Source organism: Macaca nemestrina, chromosome 1 (assembly GCF_043159975.1).
Source record: "Macaca nemestrina isolate mMacNem1 chromosome 1, mMacNem.hap1, whole genome shotgun sequence".
Taxonomy (NCBI): domain Eukaryota; kingdom Metazoa; phylum Chordata; class Mammalia; order Primates; family Cercopithecidae; genus Macaca; species Macaca nemestrina.
In genome coordinates this window covers 100,193,195-100,218,155 of record NC_092125.1, presented here as the reverse complement: position 1 = coordinate 100,218,155, position 24,961 = coordinate 100,193,195, and the positions used below count along the sequence as shown (strand labels likewise).

The 24,961-nt window shown below is 38.0% G+C and overlaps 2 long non-coding RNA genes across 2 annotated transcripts; both read left to right on the top strand.

The window, feature by feature from the left end:
• Nucleotides 1–830: 830 nt before the first annotated feature.
• LOC139356657 (uncharacterized) lies at nucleotides 831–15,851 on the top strand. Its single transcript, XR_011608857.1, has 3 exons — nucleotides 831–863; nucleotides 2,634–2,708; nucleotides 15,768–15,851. It is a non-coding gene; the product is annotated as an uncharacterized lncRNA (long non-coding RNA).
• A 5,232-nt stretch (nucleotides 15,852–21,083) lies between these two features.
• Nucleotides 21,084–23,782, top strand: LOC139356654 (uncharacterized). The gene is made up of 3 exons (XR_011608856.1): nucleotides 21,084–21,330; nucleotides 22,670–22,830; nucleotides 23,456–23,782. It is a non-coding gene; the product is annotated as an uncharacterized lncRNA (long non-coding RNA).
• The last annotated feature ends 1,179 nt before the right edge of the window (nucleotides 23,783–24,961 follow it).

The following is a 24,961-nucleotide window of genomic DNA, read 5'->3' as shown; positions in this document are numbered from 1 at the left end:
ACTGGTTGCAGGCTACCATTTCATTGACATGAGGTGAGCACGAAGTGGCCAATGGAAAACTTCTAGGGAGTATTTGGACCCAAGAAGATTCTGTATCCTGGCCCTAGAGCCACTGCTCAGCCCGATCCCACACAGTGGAGTGTACTTTCATTTTCAATAAATCCCTGCTTTCATCCTTTTGTTGCTTCATTCTTTCTTTGCTTTGCTGGGCATTTTTCCAACTCTTTGTTCGAAACACCAAGAACCTGGACAATTTGCAATCACGACCCTCTACAGGTGACGTGCTGACTGACACTGTGTCTTTGCAGTCTTCTCAAAAGAGTAGAAAAACTTCTTCAAGTGGCATTGCTCTTCATTACATAGAAGCAGAAACAGACATTCTTATTCCTACAGAGCCCGTCGTGACAACAGCTGCCCTGCAGCACCTCTTCCAGACATCACAATGGGAAACAGGAAATACACTGTCCCTCTCCAACCTCTGCCTTCATCTCCCCTCCCCTTGTACAAGTTCCTTCACAGAAGCTCTTTCACATAAAAATTATTTTATGCAAATGGATTCCTGTGGAATTCAACTCTGACAAGTCTGAATCCCAGTGGAAACACAAGTTAGCCTCAAACTGAGAACTTCATACTACATTCAGAATATGTTTTCATGTTTCCAAACTGTCACCAACAATGAGATGACAGGAACCTGAACCAAAAGGATGAGAGTAGAGCTGGAAAGTAAATGTTGTTATGAAAGCTGAATCAGAAATTTGTCCCAGATCTAATATGGATCGTGAAGAAGAAGATACAATAAAAGAACACTCTTACCATTCTGAGTGCCGAAAGCAGGAGGTGGTTCCTAAACATGTGAAATTTGGGTGAGTTCGGTTGTAAACATATTGAGTTAGAGATGACTTTAAAGACATTAAGTGAAAATACGCAGCAGAAAGTTGGAAAGATAGATAAGAAGTTCTTAGAATATAAAATAGGGAGCTATCAATATAAGGTGAAAAAGTTAAGCTATGAGAATGAACAATATCTCTGAGACAGAGATTATAGAGAAAGAAAAGCAAAAGGGTGAGGATTTAGCCTTGAAATTAATGAGTAGCATTCAAGTGGTTACTGAAGACCGGGCAAAGAGAGGTGTCAAATGCAAACAGAAAAGAGGTAGTTGAAAAGGGGCAAAGAGTTTTCCTTTGCTGCAGGCACTAAATTAATTTTTGTTTTAATGTAAGGAGTTTTTTGTATATTTGTTTTGTTTTGCTTGCTATTGTTTTTGTGTGTTTGCTCTACCAGCTGATGCTTAGGAATATCATTCTCTACTTGGCCCTGCTTTATCTTTTTCTATAAGGAAGAAAATAATTTCTGCTCGCTGAGGGGTGGGAAAGCCAGGAGACTAAACTTTCACACTATCACCAACAATATGACATCCTGTAATAATCGTTTTCTAATTTTACCCTTTCAAAAAAAAAAAAAAAGAGTATTTCTGCTTTCAGCAGTTTTATTGCTACTAGATATCTTCTGATTAATTATTTGCCTTTATGAATAACTGTTCTTTCCAAAACAATCTAAGAGGCTCCTTATATATTCCAAGACTTAATCAGATTATACACAAAAAGGTTTTCAAATTAAGTATTTAGTTTTCCAATTACAAATTAAAATACTATAGACCCATTTGGAAAAAATGGGATATTATAAAAAATACATAAAGAAGAATGAATGAATGATTCAAAATCCAACTAACGACATTACAGTAAGAACATTTCTTGGCCGGGCGCGGTGGCGCAAGCCTGTAATCCCAGCACTTTGGGAGGCCGAGACGGGCGGATCACGAGTTCAGGAGATCGAGACCATCCTGGCTAACATGGTGAAACCCCGTCTCTACTAAAATATACAAAAAACTAGCCGGGCGCGGTGGCGGGCGCCTGTAGTCCCAGCTACTCGAGAGGCTGAGGCAGGAGAATGGCGTGAACCCGGGAGGCGGAGCTTGCAGTGAGCTGAGATCCGGCCACTGCACTCCAGCCTGGGCGGCAGAGCGAGACTCCGTCTCAAAAAAAAAAAAAAAAAAAGAACATTTCTTATATTTTTTTATGTTGGGATAATATTTTATATAAAAAGTCACATTTTGCTTTTTCACTTAATAAAGTAAAAGATTTTCTGTATAGTGTTACAGACTCTTCATAAGCATAATATTTAAAGCATGCAAAATAATTCATCATATGTGTGTCCAATATTTATTAGTCATTAGCCAGTTTTTAGCATTTGAATTGCAGTCTAATTTTTTTCAGTACAAAAATATTGTAGAAAATTGTAGTTTCTAATTTTTTAAATCATCAATTTTTTACTCATTCCCACATAAAATAGATTTAATATGAACATCAATTTCGGTTAAATGCAAAAAGGTGATGTTTCACTGCATATGAAATTCCTCGGGTCCTCTCTGCATATGAAATTCCCATGCTGCACAAAAATGGTCCAAAGATTTCTTTCTGGGTAATGAATACAAAACTAGAGTTAATCCTTCTCCTTTGCTGTATTAACCCCAAATCTCTCTTCTCATAACTCTATTTCCCTTTCCTTTTAAAAAAATCCTAATTACTTTAAATTATTTTCTGCCATAAAGTTCACTGGGCTTTGGTTATTTACAGGTATCCTATACAGTGAGAGAATAATGTATCTTCATTGTGTTCAAGTACCCAGATAAATGAACCTGCTGTTATAAGGTATTATCTTAAAGCCTTTCTGATGTTTTCTCTTAGGACTTGATTGCAATGAAATGTTCACACTGGGACTGGGGTACATAGAATAGTAGGCAGAGAGTTATTATTGTGGGTTAAAAATTTGTTGGCCAACAGTTTATAAAATTTTTCAACTAAAGCAATTTTTAAAAACATGTAATCTGAGAATAACATGGTTTCAAAATAAAACTGTGTGGTGTTTACTCTACAAACAACTCCTCCTGCTTCTCTTACTATACCTTGCTAGAGTTCTACTTTTGACCATCTTACTCTTTGCCTCCAGAGTTGTGGGGCAGATATGCAGTTTGGTCTTTTTTTGGAATCACTGAGCACGAGACATTGGAATGACCTTGTACAAAGGCTTCATTTTATAAGTGAGGTAACTAGATCTTACAAATTTTAAGGAATCTGTCCTACATCATGCAGCTAGCTGGTTCATGGCTGATTTGAAACTAGTGTGTTTTCCAAAACACTATGCTACATCATAAAAATGGATAATTACAAGTTAGCTGAAAACATTTCTTCTAGGAGGGTAAATCATTCAGAAAGAAAAATTGGGATGACTTTAGGCTTTAATTTAAAAACTGTTTGTAAAGGCATGAACCATACAGAGCAAGAGCATAAATCTGACTCAGGATAAATCCAACCCACTTCAGCCATGGTGATCTTACCTTCAGTGAGAGATGAAAAGAGGGATCTTGAAGCTTGTTTTACCAAATAACTTCAGTTGTATATTAGTCCATTTTCACATTGCTATAAAGAATTGCCTGAGACTGGGTAATTTATAAAGGAAAGAGGCTTAGTTGACTGACTCACAGTTCAGCATGTCTCGGGAGGCCTCAAGAAACTTACCATCATGGTGGAAGGCAAAGGCGAAGCAAAGCACTTTCTTCACAGGGTATCAGGAAGGAGAATGCACACAGGTGGAACTACCAAACACTTATAAAACCATTGGATCTGGTGAAAACTGACTCACTATCATGAGAACAGCTTGGAGGAAGCCGCCCCCACGATTCAGTTACCTCCACCTTGTCACTCCCTAGACACTTGGGAATTATGGTGATTATGGGGATTACAGTTCAAGATAAGATTTTGGGTGGGGACACACCCAAACCATACCAAAACCATTTTAATTACAGTTACTATTTTAATAACCTCATCCTCCCCCGTAATCTTGTGCATATATACAAGGGTTGTGGGTTGGGGCATATTTGTCATGGAAAAACAAAACAAAACAAAACAAAAAAAACTTGTATGTATGTTTCCCAGGATAAAACTTCCAGTATATCCTCAGAACCAATGTTAAATTAATTTTTGTTTTAATGTAAGGAGTTTTTTGTATATCACCCTTAGTTGATTCTCCCCAAAACCAAGGAGATCTTCTCCAAGATGACTTTTTCTTCATTATTATTTATATAACTGGCTAGGACTTTTAAATGACAGTTTGCCTTACTAAAGAAATACAGAAAGAAAAACTAAAGGGAAAACTAAAAGTTCTGCTTTTTTGAGCACCCAACTATGTAAGTCAATAAACATTTAAAAACAAGATCTCTCTATATCTCCCAATACCAAGTATTGTGTTTTGCATAAACCAGTTCACCATTAAATATCTATGGAAGGAGATAAATATTCATGGAAAGGAGAAAAAGAAGGAAAGGGGAGAAGGAAGAAAAAAATATGTATGAGCTATAGACAAAGAAGAAAAAGAAAGAACTAACATAACCGACATCTAACCATTTGTTGGACATTTGGCTTATAGTCTTATTTTATCCTAACAAAGATAATAGGAATTTTATCTATACTTAGCTGATGAAGGAATGAAGTTCAAAGTTCATGTATAGTTGAGGAGCCATGAAGAGAGAGATTCAAATTGCTACCCTTCCAGTTCTCCCTGTCTTCACTATGGTATTTTCCTAGGATCACTGTAACAGCTTCCTGACTCTCCTTGCTTCCACTTTAGCTTCCCTAAAAATAGTAACTGCTCAGCAACCAGAGCCTCTTTAAAATATAAATCAGATTGTGTCACTGTTCCCTGCGTGAATCATTCTAGTGGCTTCCTTTTGCATTTAGAATAAAATGTAAATTTCTTCATAAGTCTAAAAAGCCCTACCTCACCTGGCCTGTACCTCTGTCTCCAATACCCTATCACTCTCACCCTCACTAGCCTCCAGCCACACTACTTGCCAAGAATACAAGAATACAAAGCCTACACCCAGCCTTGGCCTTTCAACTTCCCAGATTCCTCCTGCCTGAAACGCTTTCACCTGCAGGCCAAATCTGACTCTCCCACTCCTGCCTGTTTTTCTAAATAAAGACTTTCATGGGAGCAGTGGCTCAATTCCAGCACTTTGGGAGGCTAAGGCAGGCAGATCACGAGGTCAGGAGTTCGAGACCAGCTTGACCAACTGAAACCTCATCAGTCAATGTGAAACGTCATCTCTACTAAAAATACAAAAATTAACCGGGTGTGAGGGCACACACCTGTAATCTGAGCTACTTGGGAGGCTGAGGCAGGAGAATCACTTGAATCCAGAAGGCGGAGGTTGCAGTGAGCCAAGATCACACCACTGCACTCCAGCCTGGGTGACAGAGCAAGACTCTGACTCAAAAAAAAAAAAAAAAAGAGTTATTATTACACAGCCACAGCCATTTCTTTATGTATTATCTGTAGCTGCCCTAAATTATGACCTGTCTGCCTCTATCTGTTCACTTATATGATGTTTCCTTCTAAATTGCTGCTTCCAAAGAGAGGCCTTCTCTGACTACCCAGTCTAAAATACCTCCTTGCCACAAATCTTATCATCCTATTGTTCTTATAAGATTTATTTTACTCATTTATTGATATATTAATTATCTAACTCCTCTTTCTAGAATCTGTGTTCTATGAGAGTAGTAAACCTTACAAGTCTTATTTATAACATTTGCCAGTTACTAACATAGAGTCATCTCTTGATAAATACTTTTAGTAAATGAATATATGATGGAACACTTTGTTTTTATTACTCCAAAACTCAAGATTTTTTGTTACACAATGACTCTCTCGAACAACAAAAGAATGTCTGGCCATAGGAAAGGACAATGTATAATTAAGCAATTTTTGTTCAGTTCTGAGGATCTACTTGATATTCAACAGAGACAGGCATCATACCATCTTCAAGAAAACCATAAAGTCTGTGAAACACAGAGTACACATTTGTAGAATACACACTTGTAGAGTACGCTCCAACTTAATGGGCAGTGCCATATGAGATCAACTTATAACCACCAGGCAAAGGCATTTGGAAGGTTTCCATGTGGAGAGGAGTTCGTTCTGGGTTAGCCCTGGAAAACACTTCAAAGTAAGCAGTGTATCTTTTGAGCTCAATAACTTGACTTTTGTCTTTATAGCATTCCCTCTTTCCACTGATGCAATCACTATCCTCCTGCTGATGAATCCTGATATACCCAAACAGTATCAAAGCTGCTCTGGTCTGAATGTTGTTGTCCCTAAAATCCGTATGTTGGAACCTACTACCCAATATGATACGGTGGGGCCTTCAAGAAGTGATTAAGTCATGAGTGCTCCACCCTCATAAATGCAATTCATACCCTCATAAAGGATGCTTGAGCAAGCTTCCTTGCCCCTTCTGCCAAGTGAGGACACAGCAAGTGCCATTTATGTGAAACAGGCCCTCATCAGAACCAAATCTGCTAGCGCCTTGATCTTAGACTTCTCAGCCTCCAGAGCTATATGCAATAAATTTCCACTGTTTATAAATTACCCAGTCTAAGGTATTTTGTTACAGCAGCCCAAAAGGACCAAGAAATAAGTCCATAAGAGAGCTACCCAAGCTTCTTACAGCCTTTTCCGATAAAGTTTGCTCATCTTGAGGCTGATTCCTGAAATACCTTTATCTGCTACTGAAAGTTGATTGTAATACACTGATCATGCAAATAAAAAACTGGTACCAAGTCAGCTGATATGTTGCTCCCTACTTGAGAGAGCTGTTCTTGGAAAGCCATTTGCCTTCATTTGGGGTCATTAAAAAACAAGATATTTTAAACCTTTTTGCAAGCCCAGTTACTGACATTACCTCCTGGGTGTCCCTAAATGTATAATATTCTATCAACCAAGTCTTGGGGTAAGAATGGCTCTAATTAGTTGGGACATCTTTAATAACTGTAAAGTGAGTATGTAGGATTAGATAATCTCTGAGTCCCTTCAATTCCAAAAGCCTGTGCTTTTATAATGAACTTTACGGACTTCAGAGCAGTGGGAAAGCATATGGAGTATGGACCCTGAATGAAACATCACATTGATGGGAAACAGAATGTTGGTTTTTAGGGGGGAAATGCCTTAATCTTGTTAAGCCATAGTTTCCTAGGTACAATGTAGACATAATAATGCTTGCCTCTTCTGTAGTTATGATAATTACAATGTGCTAATTGCATATAAAGCAACTTAGAGCTGTAGCTAGCTAATAAATGAAACCTAGTTTTATTATTATTTTTCTAGTGTTCTCAACTCTCAATATATTTATAGTAGTATGATACTGAATATTACATTGGTTATATTCTGATAAAATCATCATCTTAGGAAATGGGACATACTAGAGATAAATTTCAAAGAACTGGAAGAATATGGAAGAGTTGATATAGTGAGCCAACAAGGATGAGCTCTTGTCTTGGAATTTGGAGAGTTAATTAACACAGTTACACAAATGAACTATGATCTATTTTTGACCTTAAATCAAGAAACTTGTTCTCAAAGGGAGATTATTAAGGACACATTGGGGTGGGAAGGGACATAGGTGAGAAAAATATGTGTTGGCCTTGTCTTTAGGCAGATAAACTGCTCTTGTAGTGTAAAACAAGATGGAACCTGCCTTATTACAGCTAAGATTTAGAACGGAAGGTGCATGCTGCAGGTAGACTATATTAACCCAAATGTGATTAGGAATGATTGTCCTACACTAAGGAGACTCGAGACTTGGTAAAGCTCCTTATTATATTTACCAAATGTCTTAGCATTGAAATCTTTACTTTCTAAACTTATCTAGTTTATTCTGTGTAATGAAATGAAGAAATTCATGTTTCCCAAAATTCCTCTTAGGGAGACTTTGTATTTATTCAAAAGAAATTACTTTTTTTGGAGTATGAGACCCTAAGGAAATGCTGAAAGAACACAATACAGCAATTAAATTGTTCCGCTTACTAAAGGGATGAGGAATTTTAACAAGAGTGAATCTTAGAGAAGGAGGAAGGGGCCAGTGAGGCAGGAAGATAGTGGAGACAGGGAGGAAATAGTAGGAGGCAGCTAGAAGCCCTATTCATTGAGTAACAAAGAAGTGATTTAGGAAAATATTAGAAATAACTAATTGGAGGGGGTGTTAGATTTGCTTTAAGGGTGCAATGTAAAGTCCTTCATCTATTTTATTTAACAACTGTTCAAGAATACCATTATCATTGCTTACCCAGGCTTTTGGAGATTATTTTGCAGACTTGAAGAGGTGCCAAGTTCTGTGTTCAGATTAGTACAGGGAGAAAACAGAATGTTCCAGAGATTCATAACTTAGGGGACAGGGTGGGAGAGCCAATATCAGAGTCAGATGTAGTCATATTTCTTTATGGTTTCTCATAATGTTTTTAATGAATTTTTTAAAAAATACCTCATCTAAACTATAATATGGATAATTAAAACCAGAGAAGCAGGAGAACTTGAAATGTGACAGGAAGACCCTCACAAGAGGGAGACGCAAACTTAGAAGGTAGAGTTCAGGGACTAGTTCTGGCATTAATGTCCAAAGGAAATATAATTAGATTACATATGTAATTTTAATGTTTCTTGTAGCCAAAATTTTTAAATGCAGAAATAAATAAAATTAATTTGAATAATGTATTTTATTAACTTAATATTTCTTTAAAATATAATTTTATTATTTAATTAGTAAAAAAGTATTAATGAGACATTTTACATTTATTTTATACTAAGTCTTTGAAATTCAGTGTGCATTTTATTCTTATAGAACAGTTCGATTCAGACTCAGCACATTTCAAGTGCTCAGTCCTACCATACTTGATAGCACTGACTTAAATTGTCAATCCTATACATAGTTATATCACAGATGGACAAATTGACAGTAAATCCATCTTTTGAATATTATTGACATGATTTGGGGTTGAAAATTAATACTCTTGATTATGAATAAATGGTTTAAGAAAGAAGACCCAACAGTTATTCAATATTACTACATTTAGATGCTGTAATAAGCAATTCCATATGTTATCACATTTAATCCTTTCAAAAAACATCTGATGAGGGATCGTTATTGAGATGAAAATGGTGGACTTGTGTTCAACATCTACTTCACTCTTCTAGTTTGCTTTTCCAAATGGCAGAGAGTGAAAGGCTAAAAAGTGTATTTCCTGGACTCCCTTGAAACTACAGTTCTCAAGGTGATTTTGGTTCAATCAATCAGATATATATATGTAAGATTTAGAGGTTGGTAGTAAGACGGAGACTACATATCTTCCCCCCCCACCACCACCTTTTTTTTTTTTTTTTTTTTTTTTTTTTTTGGCCATTTTTACTGACAAGCTCAGGGATTGATTTTTCAGCAGCAGAACTGAACGAAGGTGCCATCTTCCAGCCTTTCCTTATGGGTATTGAGAAGCAGGACCCTGGGCAATGTTGCTGAAGTAGATTAGAGCAAATGCAGTGCAACTCCAGAGGCAGCATCTCTCTAAATATGTGAACTTTTGAATTTTGTGGATTTCTAATGCTGGTTGTAATGGTGTACATTGTGGAGCAATCTGCATCCTAATTGTAAAAGAAGCAGGTGTTCCTTTGATGACTCAATTCTGCAGTATGGATGCAGAGGCTTCTCCTCATTGCTCATGCTAGATTCTGTTCCTTTCATCCAATGGTTCTGTAAGCCATTGCCACAGAACATTACACTGATCCACCATATCAGTCACATCATGTTGATCAAACAGGGTGAGTACAATGTGGCTAGCATACTAGAGGGTTTGGTAAGATACACGTACTACAGAGATAAAAAAAAAAAAAAAAAAAAAAAAAAAACCTGTGAACATTCAGAAACTTGTCATTTTGGTTTCAGAAGTCCCATGGTCAGAGGTATGCCATGACACTCCCTCCAAAGTAAACAAGTTGGTGCATCTCACATCCCTTACCACAAGAAAAAAGGAAGCACAATACTTGATAGGCCCCTTTTCATTCTGGAGGCAGTAAGTTCACACCTAGGTGTAATGCTCTAGCTTTTATATTACATGATAGACTTGCAACTTTGAGTAGAACCTGGAATAGAAGGAGTTCTGCAGCAGATACAGGTTGCAGTGCAATTAGACCTGTCACTTGGGCTATATGATTTAGCAGACCTTATTTTGTTATAGGTGTCAATGGTAGAAAAATATGTAGGGTAGAATATATGCCAAACCCTAGAGGAAGAATCACAACATGGGTCTTCGAGGTTCTGTAGCAGGGTTATGCCTTCTACAGCAGAGAATCACACACTTTTGGAAAATCAGCTCCTGGCAAGCTACGAGGCCCTAATAGAGATAGAATGTTTGACAATAATGGACACCAGTGATCATGCATTTAGAATTTTTCTTCATGAAGTAGTTCTTCTTTGACCTTCAAAATTATAAAGTCAGGTAGGCCCAGTAACAATTATTCAGAAGATCCACAGTATACATCAGAGACAGCACAAGCAGGACCAGAAGGCATAAACATAAAAGGAAGTTGCATAAACGTGTAAACTAAATCTCCATGTCACCAGCCAGGGTGGTATCTGCATCACCCTTCCTCAGTTCACTGTGAAGGTTCTGCATAGCCAGCTAAAATAAAGAAAATGTACTAGCTTGGTTTGTGGATGCATCAACTCAATATGTGGGTACAAGTCAAAAATAGATGCATTATAGCCTCACTCAAGGATAGCCTTCAAAGATGGTGCAGAAGGAAAGTTTTCCTAATTGGTGGGGCTTTGGATGGTACACCTGGTTATTCACTTTTTGCTAAATGAGAAGTGCCCCTACATTACAATATGTGGGGACCCATAAGCATAACAAATAGCTTGATTTGTTGGTCAGGACCCTAAAAGGAAAAGGATTGGAAGACCGCAGACAAGGAAGTCTGAAGTAGAGGCATGTGGATGTATATGTGAGAGTGGACATGAAGTGTGATCCTTGCATTACACATTTGTTACTACCAGGAAGCATCAACCATAGGAGAATCACTAAACAATCTAGTAGATGGAGTGACTCTGCCGCTTGATATTAGCCAGCTTTTATCAGTGATCACCTTAGTCCTGATTTGACAGGAACATCTGCAACAGTGGCAAAGGTAGAGGCTATGCATGTATTGCTACTCACTAAACTTTTGATAACAACTAGCACCTCTGATTATCCAACTGCCAGTAACAGAGACCAATAATGAACTCCAAGTATGGCACTATTTATCAAGGAGACAAACCAGCTATTTATTGGCAAGTTGACTACATTGGGCTCCTTTCTTCCTGGAAGGGTTAGCAGTTTATTCTCACAGGACAGAAACTTACCCTAGGTGATGGTTTGCTTTTCCTGCCTGGAGAGCCTCTATCTGCACCTCTATTAGGGGGTTTACAGACTACTAGATCCTCAAGCATGAAATCCTGCTCTATAAAGCATCCAACCATTGGACCCCCCTTGCAGCAAAGGAGGTGCAGGAGTGGGCCCATGACCATGGGTTCCACTAACTGTACCACAAGCTGAATAATTTAGAAGCAGCCTACCTGAGAGGATATTGGAATGACCTGCTAAAGACACAGCTGAAGTACCAGCTTGGAATAAACCATTTGCAAAGCTAAGGTGCTTTCTTCCAAAACACAGTATGTACACTGGATCGGAGACATCTGTCTATATGATGCTGTGTCCCCAGTGGGAATAATGCATAGGCCCAAGAAGTAAAAACAGAAGTAACCCCACTTACCATCATTTCTGTGGGCCCTTGGGAGAATTTGTGCCTTCTCTCTGTTTATTCTGAGCCTTGCAATGTTAAAGGTCATGGTGCCCCCAAAAGGTACACCCTACACAGGACACATCAAGGGTGCCATTGAATTACAACCTATGACTGCCACCTGGACATTTTGGATTTTTTTATATTCAAGGACTAGCAGGTAAGAAAAGGAATCATCATTGTGACAGCAGGAAGAGGTAGGGATGTTTTTACACAATAGGGACACCAAGGAATAATTGTGGAACTCAGTGATCCATTTAGATTAGATACCTCTTGGTAATTCCTTGACAATTGTGACTGTGAATGTTCAAGTGCAGTAACCTCTACCTGTGAAGGATGTGATTACTAGAGACTCAGATATCTTAGGAACAAGGGTTGGAGTGAAACCACAAGTAAGCCACTGATAACTTTAGAAGTGAGAGCTGAAAGTGAGGGGGAAGTTAGAATTAATAGATGAAGAAGAAAACAATAGTATCAGTTGTGGCCCCAAGACAGACTGCAAAGCTGAAGGCTACAGTTTTTCCCACTGACTTCCATTGTCTAGGTTTCTTTTCAGAAAGAAAAGCTTCCTAGAAGCCTTAAAGAGGTACTGCCTGAAGGTATATTGAAAATGTATCCATGCTATATAAAGGGTAGACTATTAAAGGTATGGAGATATCCTGTTCAGATTCCCTCTTCAAGAAAGAATTTGTTACCTTTATGCAAAGAATATGGAGAGATAAGGGTCTCAAGATGTTAACACCTCCAAATCTACGGGCGCTTTTGATTCAAGGTCATATTCTTTTGGGGGTCTCCCAGCCACTGACTAAGTAAGACTGTGGTACAGTGGCCATTTCTACCAATATGGGATTCCTCTACTAAGTAGTCATCTCTCCAGGGTTCCCCAATGGGCTGGGAGAGACTTTGTCAAATCTACAGCACAGCCTGATCACGCACACTCCCTATCCAAGCCCCTTCCCTTTTGCTTTCATAGATCACTCCACAATAGAACTTTCACGCTCCTATCTCCAACTCAGATTCTGTTTCCTGAAGGACTCAGATGAAACAAAGTGTTACCTTTTTACTTGAAGGTTTCTCCTTGGTAGGGAGAAGTATCGTAAACAAATACACAAATGTAAAAATAAAACGTTGCACATTATTTTTAATAAAAGAATAAAGAGCAAGGGTAATATAGAGGTGTTTTTATTAATGGGTTGGGCTTGTAAGGCTTCTCTAAAAAAGTGACATGTGAGTAGAGACTTGAATAATGCACAAAAATGTGAGCTATACAGATATCTGAAGAAAGAGAGTATGTTTTTGCCTTATATCACATTCAACACAGTGGCTTTTCCAAGTCACCAACTATAGCCCTATTCATTCCATTCTTAGTCAGTGATCTGGTGTCCTAACTTACCAGGAATATTAAGGCATTTTGACATGTGTTCCTTCAAATCTCTGCTCTTAACCAAATGTCTCTCTGTATCTTTATTCTACCTTTGTTGTCCTGTGACCCTCTTTGGGGAAGAAGAGTCTGCTCTCATGGCCAACACTAAGCTCTCCATTTGTAGCTGAAGACAAGCAATGTAGTGCTGTTCTCAACTGCCATGAAAAAATTATGCATTTCCGCCTCCGGGGAACACTGCCATTTTCACAGAGTATGAATCAGAAACTGCTGACGCTTCATAAAATAAGACAAATGACTCTCAGTGCCATATTGCAAAAGGACATGTTCAGTAGACTGTTCATTAATTTATCATTTAGTGAGCACCTGCTTATGTGCCTCATATTAGCAATGATAATAGAAAGATAGCCAGGACCCCAAGTCTTTGGCCAGCTGTCTTCTACTATAAATTCTTAATAGGGTGTGTTCGGCACAGATTACACTCCAGGAAATTGCATACATTTGTCCCCACATAAAGTCCACTGTCTGATGACCAGGGCTGGTTCACATGTGCCATCTGAGATTTTCTTCAGCTGGTAAAGATGTAAAATCTTAGGATAACCTCTTTGACTTTTCCCACCAGGTATACTATAGGAATTCGGCTAGCTGGGGTTTTTCATTTGTTTTCTAATTTGTTTGTTTTAATGAAACAGTAAAAGGAGGGACAGAAAGAAGATGCTAAGAATAAGAACTCAAATCTCCCTAAGGCCCAGAGTACAGTCCAGGCTTCCCTCACTCCAAGAGCTCACTCCAGGCTTCTCTCTGTGCCCTTTCCAGTACTGTTGGCCTGTCCTGATGCAGAAATGCTTCAAAGCCTGGGAAAGTAGGCACTATTGCTGTACCAGCCCCATTGGAAACAGGGGAGAAGCAATAATGATTTCAACGGACAAAAAAACATGTATACTCTTTGACCAACCTGTTAAAAGATATACCTGTTTCTTTTACTCCTCCCAACATCAACACTCAATTATAGTGCCCAAGAATCTTTTTGCTCTTATTATAAAGCTGATAATTACTTCTGTTGTCAATGATGTATCCTGCTTTTTATGACCTGTCAGAAAATAAATAATCATATAATAAATAACTGACAAATCATTACATATAAAGTTCAGTATTTTCCATGTCTAAGTGCATCAGAATTTATGTTCAGCTAGTACTCTTGCCATTGTTGTCTAGATAAATTTGGAAGGATTGCCTCCACACACAAACATCACCACTTACACCTTGCACCTCTGGATTCTTCCCAACTCTCACAGAAACTTTGTTCCTGTTCCTGAAATTGTGATTTCCCATCATTGTGAAGACAATAAAAACTTTGGGAGTCATGGTGATGAGCTCTTAAAAAATCTTTATCCTCTCCACAACTGGATGAATTATTCTCTTTCTTTCATCAAGATCAAGTCTGCTACTTGTTCAGAACCCAAATCTAGCACTATAAAACTTCAAAACAATTCTTTCAAGTGTGTAATAATATTCAATGTGTTCTTAAACACAATGTCTGCTATGACTCTCAAAAAAATTTTTTTAATTGTAAAGTGAGCATAGCAGAAAGTGTTAGCTCCATTTTATAGGAGAGAAATGTAGTATATATTTTTTGTGAACCTGTCAAATGCCAAATTTTTTCTTCACTGTAACTGCCTTTGCTCTGAATCCATATTGTTTAATTCTCAAAATTTGTCGCTTTATAATGTGACCCTATTTCTGGTCAGAGTTGGCTGAATCAGAAAAGTTTATCAAATCCCAGTTGGATCACTCTGATTCCTTCATTTAGGAATTTGGAACTAGGAAAGAAGTAGAAATTGGGAAGTGAAAATGTAGAGAAGAAAATGAAACAGTAAAGTCAGGGAGTGGTGGGGAAAGAGGAAAAGAAACTGTCCATGTAGATTAAACTATAACATTAAATTGATAGCTTTTGTGAGGAAAATAGCCATCTGAACAGAAAAAAAAAGAATTAAATAGATTACAGACAGAAATAGAGACAAAAGTGAGAGATAGTGCTAAAACTTCCCAATTCCATCATCTAATGTCTTCTTAAGATATGGCTACATTCTTGCACTTAAGTTTTATGGGATGCTGCTACAATTTACAATGAATTTTTATTTTTCTTAAGCTAGGTCTAATTGATTTCTACATTTGCAACCAACATGAAAAATAAGATTCAAAGTGATTAATAGTACCAAAGATCACCTTGTCTGATAATGAAAACTGAAAAATTCAAAAGCAAAGCCCAGGTCCCCTGACTTCTAGTGAATAAATTATGATTAATTTAACATAATTAATCATAATTTTATCTCAGAGTTATTTTATCTTAGAGACATCTGTGTAGATCAAGATGGAGCAAAGATAGAAAGATTTGTGCATCACAGTCAAAAGGAGGAAGACGGTCCCAAAATTGAAAACAGCGAAGATGATTGTAAGGTTGAATTTTGGCCTCGAAAAGATATGTCTACCGGGAACCTGTGTAGGTGACCTTATTTTGAAAGGGTCTTGGCCAATACAGTTAAGTTAAAGATCTTGAAATGAGATCATCCTGGATTGGGTGGACCTTAAATCCAAAGACAAGTGTTGTCCTCATAAGAAGAGGAGAACATGAGAGAATACTTGAGTATACTTAATGAAATAATTTTCACAGAAAAGAAGTCAATGTGAAAACAGAGGCAGAGATTGGAGTGATGCATCTGCAAGCCAACAAACACCAAGGATTGCTGGAAACACAGAAAGATGTGAGAGAGCCATGGACTTGACCAGCTCTGTAGAGGCCTTGATTTTGGACTTCTAACCTCCAGAATTGTGAGAGAATAAATTTCTGTTGTTTCAAGTCACCAAGTTTGTGGTCATTTTTTATAGCAGCCACAGGAAACTAATGCAATGCTTAACAATATAAATAAATAGGGAGAATGAAAAGAAATTAGAGAGTAAGAACTAAAGAATACATTATTATAACCTGAGATATTTAAGCTATAAAGTCCATATGAGAAGGCTAGGGTCAGTAGTCACTTGATTCAGGTGTGGTCATCTAGCTTTTATTTAACACTTTGAAAGTGCTGGGGAGACACACTGCTGAGGATACAGGGAGAAGAAAACATTTGACTTCAAGGAGCTCCCAGTTTGTAAGCCTGTGCTGGGGTTGAGTTGTTGACACCCATGCTGCTCAAGAATAATTATCATTCTTAAGTTTTTTGCTAAATTTTATTTCTTTGGAAAAATTTATTGAGAAATTAGTTGTTTTTCTTTTTTCTGTTATGGTCTCATTAAAGAATACATGTCTTTTTTTTTTTTTTCTTTCCTCATTAACACTAACAAATATGCTATATGCTTCTCTACCATTTCTTTGGAAGCTCTTTGACTGCAAGAGAGTAGTAAGCAGAATTTTTTCCATACACTTCAAAATGAGAAAGGCCACCAAGTGGGAATGGTGAGAGACTGTGGCTTTTGCGGGGAAGCGGGTGGTACAGCTTCAAAGGAGTTCAGTCTCCTAGAGGAGGAACAGGAGAAGATGCGTTGCTTGAAAGAGCTCCATGTCATGGATTCATGGATATCTGCACATTCTTCAAACACAGCACCCCACAAGCAGAGAGATCCCAGAGGAAAACAACTGTATGAATGTCCACGGAGTAAACTCTGTGAAAAGAATCAGTTGCAGATTATAATACAACTAGAACCTGTGAGGGCATCTTTTATTTGTAGTGGCATCAAGGAGAAGTAGACCATGAGATATGAGTTCTCCCACCATACTTTTTCTTTCACTGAAAAAGAAGAATTTATATGATTTACAGAGTAACGAGTCAGACTAACATAAGCTGATTAGTTCATTTGCAATTTTAACGAAAAATTCAGTTTCCTATAATGTATATTTTATAGATAAAATGAACAATATATGTTTTATAACTCTTCAAGTGATGGTTACATCTCAGGGTGATTATATAACACTTGAGTATTGTTAATGAAATAATTTTTCTAGGAGGAACTTGTGATAAATAGCTCCAGAAAAACCTGTGACTGTCTTAGAAAGTTTCTTGCTTCTTCTTAACAAATGGAACAAGAAACAGAGTCTCATGCATTTAAATTTCATGTTCTCTTAGTACCTTGTGCTCGCAGTGTCACTAGATTGTGAAAGTTCTTCAACCTCTTCTCACTTACTTTACTAGGGGGAGACATTGCAAGTTTTACATGTTAAAAATACAAAGAGCCTGACCCTACAGGAATCTTTCTTTCTGGGCTTTTTCATTGTGAGTAGTATATTCTTTTGATTTTGATCATGGTTAAATAAAAAATATGTAAATTATAATTTCTATCCACAAGGATATAATTTCTATCCACAATTTCTAACCAACAAGAGTCCCCGTGACTCACCTGGCACAGAATTTGGGAAACTTCAAGTTGATTCCCAGGCCTAAGTATGGAACAGTCTTTATCACTTTCCAAAATTTAGCCTGTCCACATTTTCTTGTGCTGCATAAGCCCAGGGTCCCAATATAATCCAGTAGAGAAACAGAAACTGGTGTTGAACTTCTCATGGGCTTTGATGAGCAGAAACTTGGTCATAGAATTAATTTGATTTAGAAAAATAAAGAAACATGACATTTATTATTCCTAGAGATTTATAAATTGATTCAAACTTATCACTACTGCACATGGAGAATCCATGCTTAGGAAGGACTACCTGTGCTTATTACTCAAAAAATCAGGGTAATGTGAGCAACGTTGAAAAATGTTGACTAAAGATTCATCTTGGCCGGGGCACAGTGGCTCACACCTATAATCCCAGACCCTTGGGAGGTCAAGGCAGGCGAATTGCTTGAGCTCAGGAGTTCGAGATCAGCCTGGGCAACATAGTGAAACCCCGTCTCTACAAAAATACAAAAATTAGCCAGGTGTGGTGGTACGCCTGTGGTTCCAGCTACTTGGGAAGCTGAGGAAGCAGGATTGTTTGAGCATGGGACATGAAGTTTGCAGTGAGCTGAGATTGCACCACTGCACTCCAGTCTGGGTGACACAGTGAGACCTGGTCTCAGAAAAAGAAAAAAAAAAAGACTCATCTCTAAATCTTTAATCTTTTGTGATGATTTGTTCATTATGCTTAATATATACAATCTGCCCATAGCTTTAGAAAATGATGTAGTATTAGTCTGTAAATCCTCCTTTCTTTAGTATTACATCTTCTAAAAGTTTATGCAGAATGCATACTTCCTCAGCTACCAACTCAGAAAGGAAAATTCCACTGGTATCCAAATCAATTGTAGTAGACTGAGCCCTCTCCCTTGTAATTACTGCCATGCTCACTTCTCCAGACACTCTCTGCACCCCATCAGCCCACCGACAAAACTTACTGTCTATGTATGTTGCAGTGGTAAGCACCGGTCTGTTGTCCCTCTGGGCCTTGACTTTGAGTAAAAATTGGTTCTCCTTCTAGTGCTATATTCTTTTTGTTGCTCAAAACACAACACTACCGACTTGAAACTGTGACATTTCCTATTTGCTTATATTGTTGTTGCTATCTCTTTCCATCAGCCCAGCAAGACTCATGTATAAGATCTAGGGAATTCCTGGCTCTCAAAGAATCTAAGCTCTCAATATCCCAGACTGAAGCCCCAACCCAGCCTTTGATCAGAATTATAAAGTGAGTTTATCACATAAAAAATTATCTTGAACACCAGAATTAGACGAAAATAAGATCCTTGAAAGTTTCTGCTGCATAGCCCTTTTAGATATATTTATTGAGCACCTGTTGATCCATTACTAAATAAATTTACTGTGCATATTTGTTATATTCAAGAAACAAAATGGACAAGTTCTCTGCTATTCTAGTAGTTATGGAGAGACAATAAATATTTAACAAATAAATACATAATATTTCAGATGGCAAGAAATGCTGAAGAGGAAAAGTCAAGCAAGGGCAGTAAGGAGTGCTAAAGAGCAGGGTTTCTATTTTATATGTGATAGTTCAGGAAGACATTACTAATGAATGACTTTGCAGCAGAAACTTGAAGAAATGTGGGAGTCAATCATGCAACTTCATGGTCAAAAAGCATTCCAGAAGAAGCAGAGAATCATTTCAAAGACCTTGTGGCAGTACTGTGCTGCGCATGTAGGAGGAACAGGAAAAAAAAGCCAGTATGTATGAAACTGAGTCATCTGGAAGGGCAGTGGTTCTCAAATGAGGCTATACATTGAAATCACCTGGGGATTTATTTTCTTAAATGATGCCTTGATCTACTAGTTTGATATTGTGATTCACATGCTCTGGGGTATAACCAGGGCATTAGGATTATTTTAAAAGCTTCCTCAAGATATTCTAATGTGCAACAAATTTGGGCTAGAAAAATATGATAAGGTTGCCTTAGGAATATTTGAGTCCTCAGTGTCTTTAACACAGAGTGAGATCAGAGGGTCTGTGTGTTGTTCTCCAACTGTCTACTGTTTGTTTTAGTGGCAAAGTAGGTTGAAAGTTGGATTTAACCAGGTTTGGAGATTTTTCACGTAAATGCAAAGGAAAGAGAAATTAGTTGATACTCTGCCAAAGAGTGATTATATAAAGGGACCATGGAATCTAAGCTGGGTAAGAAGAGAAGCTAGGACAGGAGAAGACTAAGAAACAGTGTTAAGATCAACAAAGTGCTATTTAGGTCAAAGATTTGTTCCCTCAGATACTAAAAGGAGAAAGCTGGAAATATAGGCAGTGATGGACATAGTGATTAACAGAGGGGATATAGTTATTGGTAATGGACAGATCTAGCATATGACACGGAAATATTTGGCTGAGCTAGAGTGAGAGTGAAAATTATTGGAGGATAAGACAAAAGCACCACGGTTTTGAGAGGATAGTCTACAGGGTTATTAAAATCACTAAGAATTATGATAATAGCATTACAGAGAGTGATAGTAATGTAGAATTAAAATATTCAAGGAAGTAAAGGGAATAATGAGAAGTGTCTTTAAATAACAACAAAAAAAGAGACAGTACCAGTAGCGGAGTCTGATAGTAGGAGTTTCAAAGCTGAAGAGTTTTTAAGGAGGATGGATAGAAATGGACTGGAAGTAGCAGTGAGGAGCAAAGAGCTACCCTATCCCCAGGACAGAAAATATCTACTCTATGAGGGGCCACAATAGAGACAGAGCTTCAAGGGAGTGCCAGGTTTCAGTGTGAATACAAAGGTGAAGGAAACATTCAAGAGAAGAGACAAAGATATCAGGCTAGTGATGGGCCATGGATTCCCTAGGGAAAGGATTTGGCAATTGGAAGTGGAAAAAGAGCAATTTAGACTGTGAATGAAGACCTCAATCAAGAGGGATGACTTGATGTATTTGATATGAATATGTGTCAAGCCATTCAGACAGTGTCAGGTATAGAGTAAGTGCTCTGTAGTCAGCCAGCCACTCTTAGTTGTGTGTGGTAACTGATGAGTACAGGGATGTAGGTCATGATGGAATTAGTTCCAATAGATTCTTGGGATGGTTATACTGATAAATATGTGATTTAGGGGGAAACTGTGAGTACAAGTCTTTACAAAAACTTGTGGAGTTCTGGTCTTGTATAAATGGAAGTAAGTACAGGTCCTAAAAAAGGAAAGGAGAGCCTAGATCACCACAACTCAGTTAAGTTAAATAAAAGCTATTAAGAAAATACTTCACAAACCTCTGGAGAAAAATAATGTCTTCAGTGGACCTGAAATTTTTAGGAATTCCTGAAAGCTAGAAAACAGCAGGACACCAATGAGTACTGTGTGGTGGTTGTAACTTTATGTTCACACACTCTCACATACTCTTCCCTTCAAATAATGGAGCCTAACTCCTCTCTCCTTGAGTGTGACCTGTGCTTAGTGACTTGCTACTAATGGAGTAGACTGTACAATAGGGACGGCATGTGACTTCTGAGGCTAGGTCATAAAAGGCACTGTGGCATTATCCTTGCTCTCTTCCTAGGATCACTAGCTCTGGGAGACTCCAACTGTCCTGTCACAAGGACACTGAGCAGCCCTGAAAGAGGGCACACATGGGAGAACTTAAGGTCTTTTGACAACAACCAGCTCTAACTCACTAGCCATGTAAGTGACCCCCTTGGATGCTGGTCCTCCAACCCTAGTTAAGTCTTCTGATGAGCTCAGGCCAATACCTTGACCCATGAGAAGCTCTGAGCCAAAACCACCCAGCAAAGCCACTCCCAGTGTCCTGACCCACAGAAACTCTGTGAGCTGGTAAGTTTTGAAGTGATTTGTTATGCATCAGTAGATGGTTGTACATTAAAGGGTCTCCAGTCTAACATCAAAGCTCAAACAGACCCTTTTTTTTCATTTTTATTTTTTTAAATAAACTATACTTGGCATGTAATAATTTGTGGAGTATATGGTGATGTTGTGATACATATATAGTGATCAGATAAGGGTAATTAGCATATGCATCATCTCAAGCATTTATCATTTCCTTGTGTTGGGTACATGCAATATCCTTCTAGCTATTTGAAACTACATAATATATTATTGCTAACTTCAGTCATCCTACAGTGCTATAGAATACTAGAACCTTTTTAAGTAGAAAAATTTCTCATCCCTTTAACTCCTTTTCGGGGGCATGACCCATTACCCCCTACATTCTTTTTAGGCTGGATACATACCAATTTAGGAACAGGACAGAGATGGGATGGGGTGGGAGAAGAGATCTTTCTCTTCACCTTCTTACTGAGCCTTCACTAATATACTTCTCATCCTGCAGCAAGTCAGGTACCAAGCTCAGAGAGCAGGTTTATATTTTTATAACATCCCTCAAAGCACAGAAAAGAGATGAATTTCTTAGTATATTAATGCACAGGAGTTGTACTAAGAGGCAGTCACTCTTGGCAATATAAAAAGTCTGATGGACTATAGATGTTTGACCCTGAGGCCATATCATCCACAGCTTCTCTTTTGTTGTATTTGTTTTATTCCCTCTAAAGTTTATTAAATTTTCCTTTCAAGCTACAAAAGCAGTACCTACTTGTTTGTGCAATAAAACAACTGTCAGCATATAAAGAAAAGTCAACAATCTCTTCACTTTTCCTCATTCCCAAAGTAATCAGTGTTAACAGTTTATTCTCTATCCTTTTGCCCCTTATCTTTATGCATTAACAAATATAAAGATACCTATTTTCCTTTGTGTCTTTTATTTTTACCAAGACTAAACCACATGCATTACTCTGCAATATGCATTTTTCACTTAGAATATGCTATAACTGTCACTTCAGATTAATACACACAGGTTTAACTCATTTTATGTAGCTGCATAATATTCCATAGTAAATATGGACTATAATTTATTCGACCATTCTCCTGTTAATGGTTGTTTTAAATATTTACAATTAAAATGTAGTGTGACAGTCATTCTTTTAAATATATTTTTACATACTGGGACCTATTAGGTTGTTAGACCTTAGTGATTTAAGAGTCAATGGGTTTTTTTTTTTTAATTTTATAACAATGTTCCAAGTAACTTTAAAATATTTGTAGCCTTTCACAGTCATATCACCAATGTATGAATCCCAATTTCTCCATATCTTGGCAGGGCTGAAGAGTTCTAAACTTCTGTAACTTGAGGCAGAAATGATATCCCAATACTGTTTGACTTGCCCTTCCCTGATCAGACGCTGCACATCTTCTCATGTGTTTTGGGACACTGGCTGTTCTTTCAGTATCCACAAGATTTGCTGAAGAAGACAAGAGAGGGTAGATATTTTCTTTTGTTTTGTTTTTTGAATTTTAAAATTGAGTTGAAGAGACTTTTTTTTTTAGAACAGTTGTGGGTTCACAACAAAGTTGAGCAGAAAGTACAGAAAGGTCTCACATACCCTCTCCCCACTCCCACATACAACCTCCCCAACCATCAATATGCAGCACCAGTTACAATCCATGAACCAACATTCATACATCATCATCAACCAAAGTCCAAAGTTCTCATTAGCATTCTGTTTTTGTGTTGTACAGAATATGGGCTTTGACAAGTTTACAGAGACATATATCCACCATTATATAATCATACAAAATAGTTTCAAAGTCCTGAAAAAATCACCTCTGCTCCACCCATTCATCTTTCTGTCTCCCATAGCCCCTGGAGGTGTTGTTTATGTACCTAAGTCACCTAACACAGCCTATTAAAAGAAAGTTAGATTCTTTCTGAAATGGAAAGATAGATATGGTAGAGATGGCTCCCAATGGCTACAGTGGAACTCTGGACTGATATGTTTCTGTTACCCAGTGTAATGCCTGCGTGACATAGCTGAATTTCTACTCTGCCCTAACTCTACTGATCTTTAAGAAAAAGAATACCTGCAATAAAAAGTTTCCTTTTTAGCCAGACCAACTGAAACTGGTTATAACCAAGAGAGATGAACTTCAAAAAAGCCTCAGGCTTCATATAATCTCATTTCCATGCTAAATGACACTTCCATCAGTTCTGTGACTGTTGACAATCGCCATGGCAAAGACCAGAAGCCATAAAAGGACAAAAAGGAAGGGAGAACTCTGGTTCCAGGGAGTTCACAGTGCATTTTTGGAAAACACATGAATATTTCTCCTCTCACTTTTAATGTCATTAAAGAAACACTCATTAAAGAAATATTGTATTTTAGCCCTCTCACCCTTTGCTAGTGGAGAAGCTGCTTTGTAAGCCATGTCCCCACATCTGAATTCTATGGTCATCGAATAAAGTTTGCTCTGCTTGATGCTCACTTTTCGTTTTGTATATTGGCTTCATGACACAAAACAGGCAAAGACTCCATCTTTTGGGGCACCACCTTTGTCAGTTAACACTTCTGCTGAAGATAAGATGAATGATGCAGGCAATGTTGAATGCTACCAGATATCAAAACCTGATAACTTTTAGGGATACAGAAAAGAAGAGAGAAGCTTGAATTGTTGATTCAAGTCCTGTTGAGTGGTCACTAAATTCACTCATACTACAAGTTCAGATACATGGAGAAAATACAAATTCTTTATTGTCTATAGCTAATTTGCCTTCCTGCTTGGTCTCTAGTCATTGGTTAACAGGAATAAACAAGTGTATTACATAATTTAGTCCTAGTCCTATGCAGTAATTTCTACAGTTCATTTAGATAGTAGCCTCTCATTTGGAGAAAAGCACAGTCTCTCAGGTAACCTTCCCCACCCTTGTCTCTCTTCCCAAGATCTTGTTGAAACCAAGCGCTAATCTCTTTCGTCACTTGCTTTTTGTTGATTTTTTTTTTAACCCAAGTAGCTGAAAGCCACACTGCCAAACACTACAACTTAGCCTTCATGAGCTCCCTTAGAGATAATGCCTCTGATGTATATGTCACCATGGTAAAAATTGCTTAAGTTGTTTTCAGGAACTTGGGGCTCGGCTTTTATTCAACTTAAACCAGTTAAGACCACTGACCTTTCAACCGGGCCTCACAAATGCTCAAGAGGTGAGCTTTTGATGTCCAAGGGCCAAAACCTCTTCTCTCAAATCACACTAACACCACCATTTTCTGAACGTGCATCCTATAAGGAGTCATGAATACCAGCTACACTGGTACACATCATCGGTTACCTAATTTATCCTTACTGCCAATCACTTTTCTTCATGCTTTAGACCACCTTGCTTCTTTACCCCATGAATATCCCTGAGCCAGGCTTATCTTCAGGGAAGCAGATTTCAGAGCTGTTCTCCTGTCTCCTCTCTGGGATTCCCTGTGAATAAATCTCTACTGGAAAACTCATCATTTCAGTAATTTGCTGTCTGCGTGAAGGGCAGAATGAGCTTGGTTTTGTATCAATATCTGGGTGGTAGTGAGAAGCGTGTGTGGGTGATGCTTCATGGGTGGAGAAAAGAGGAAAC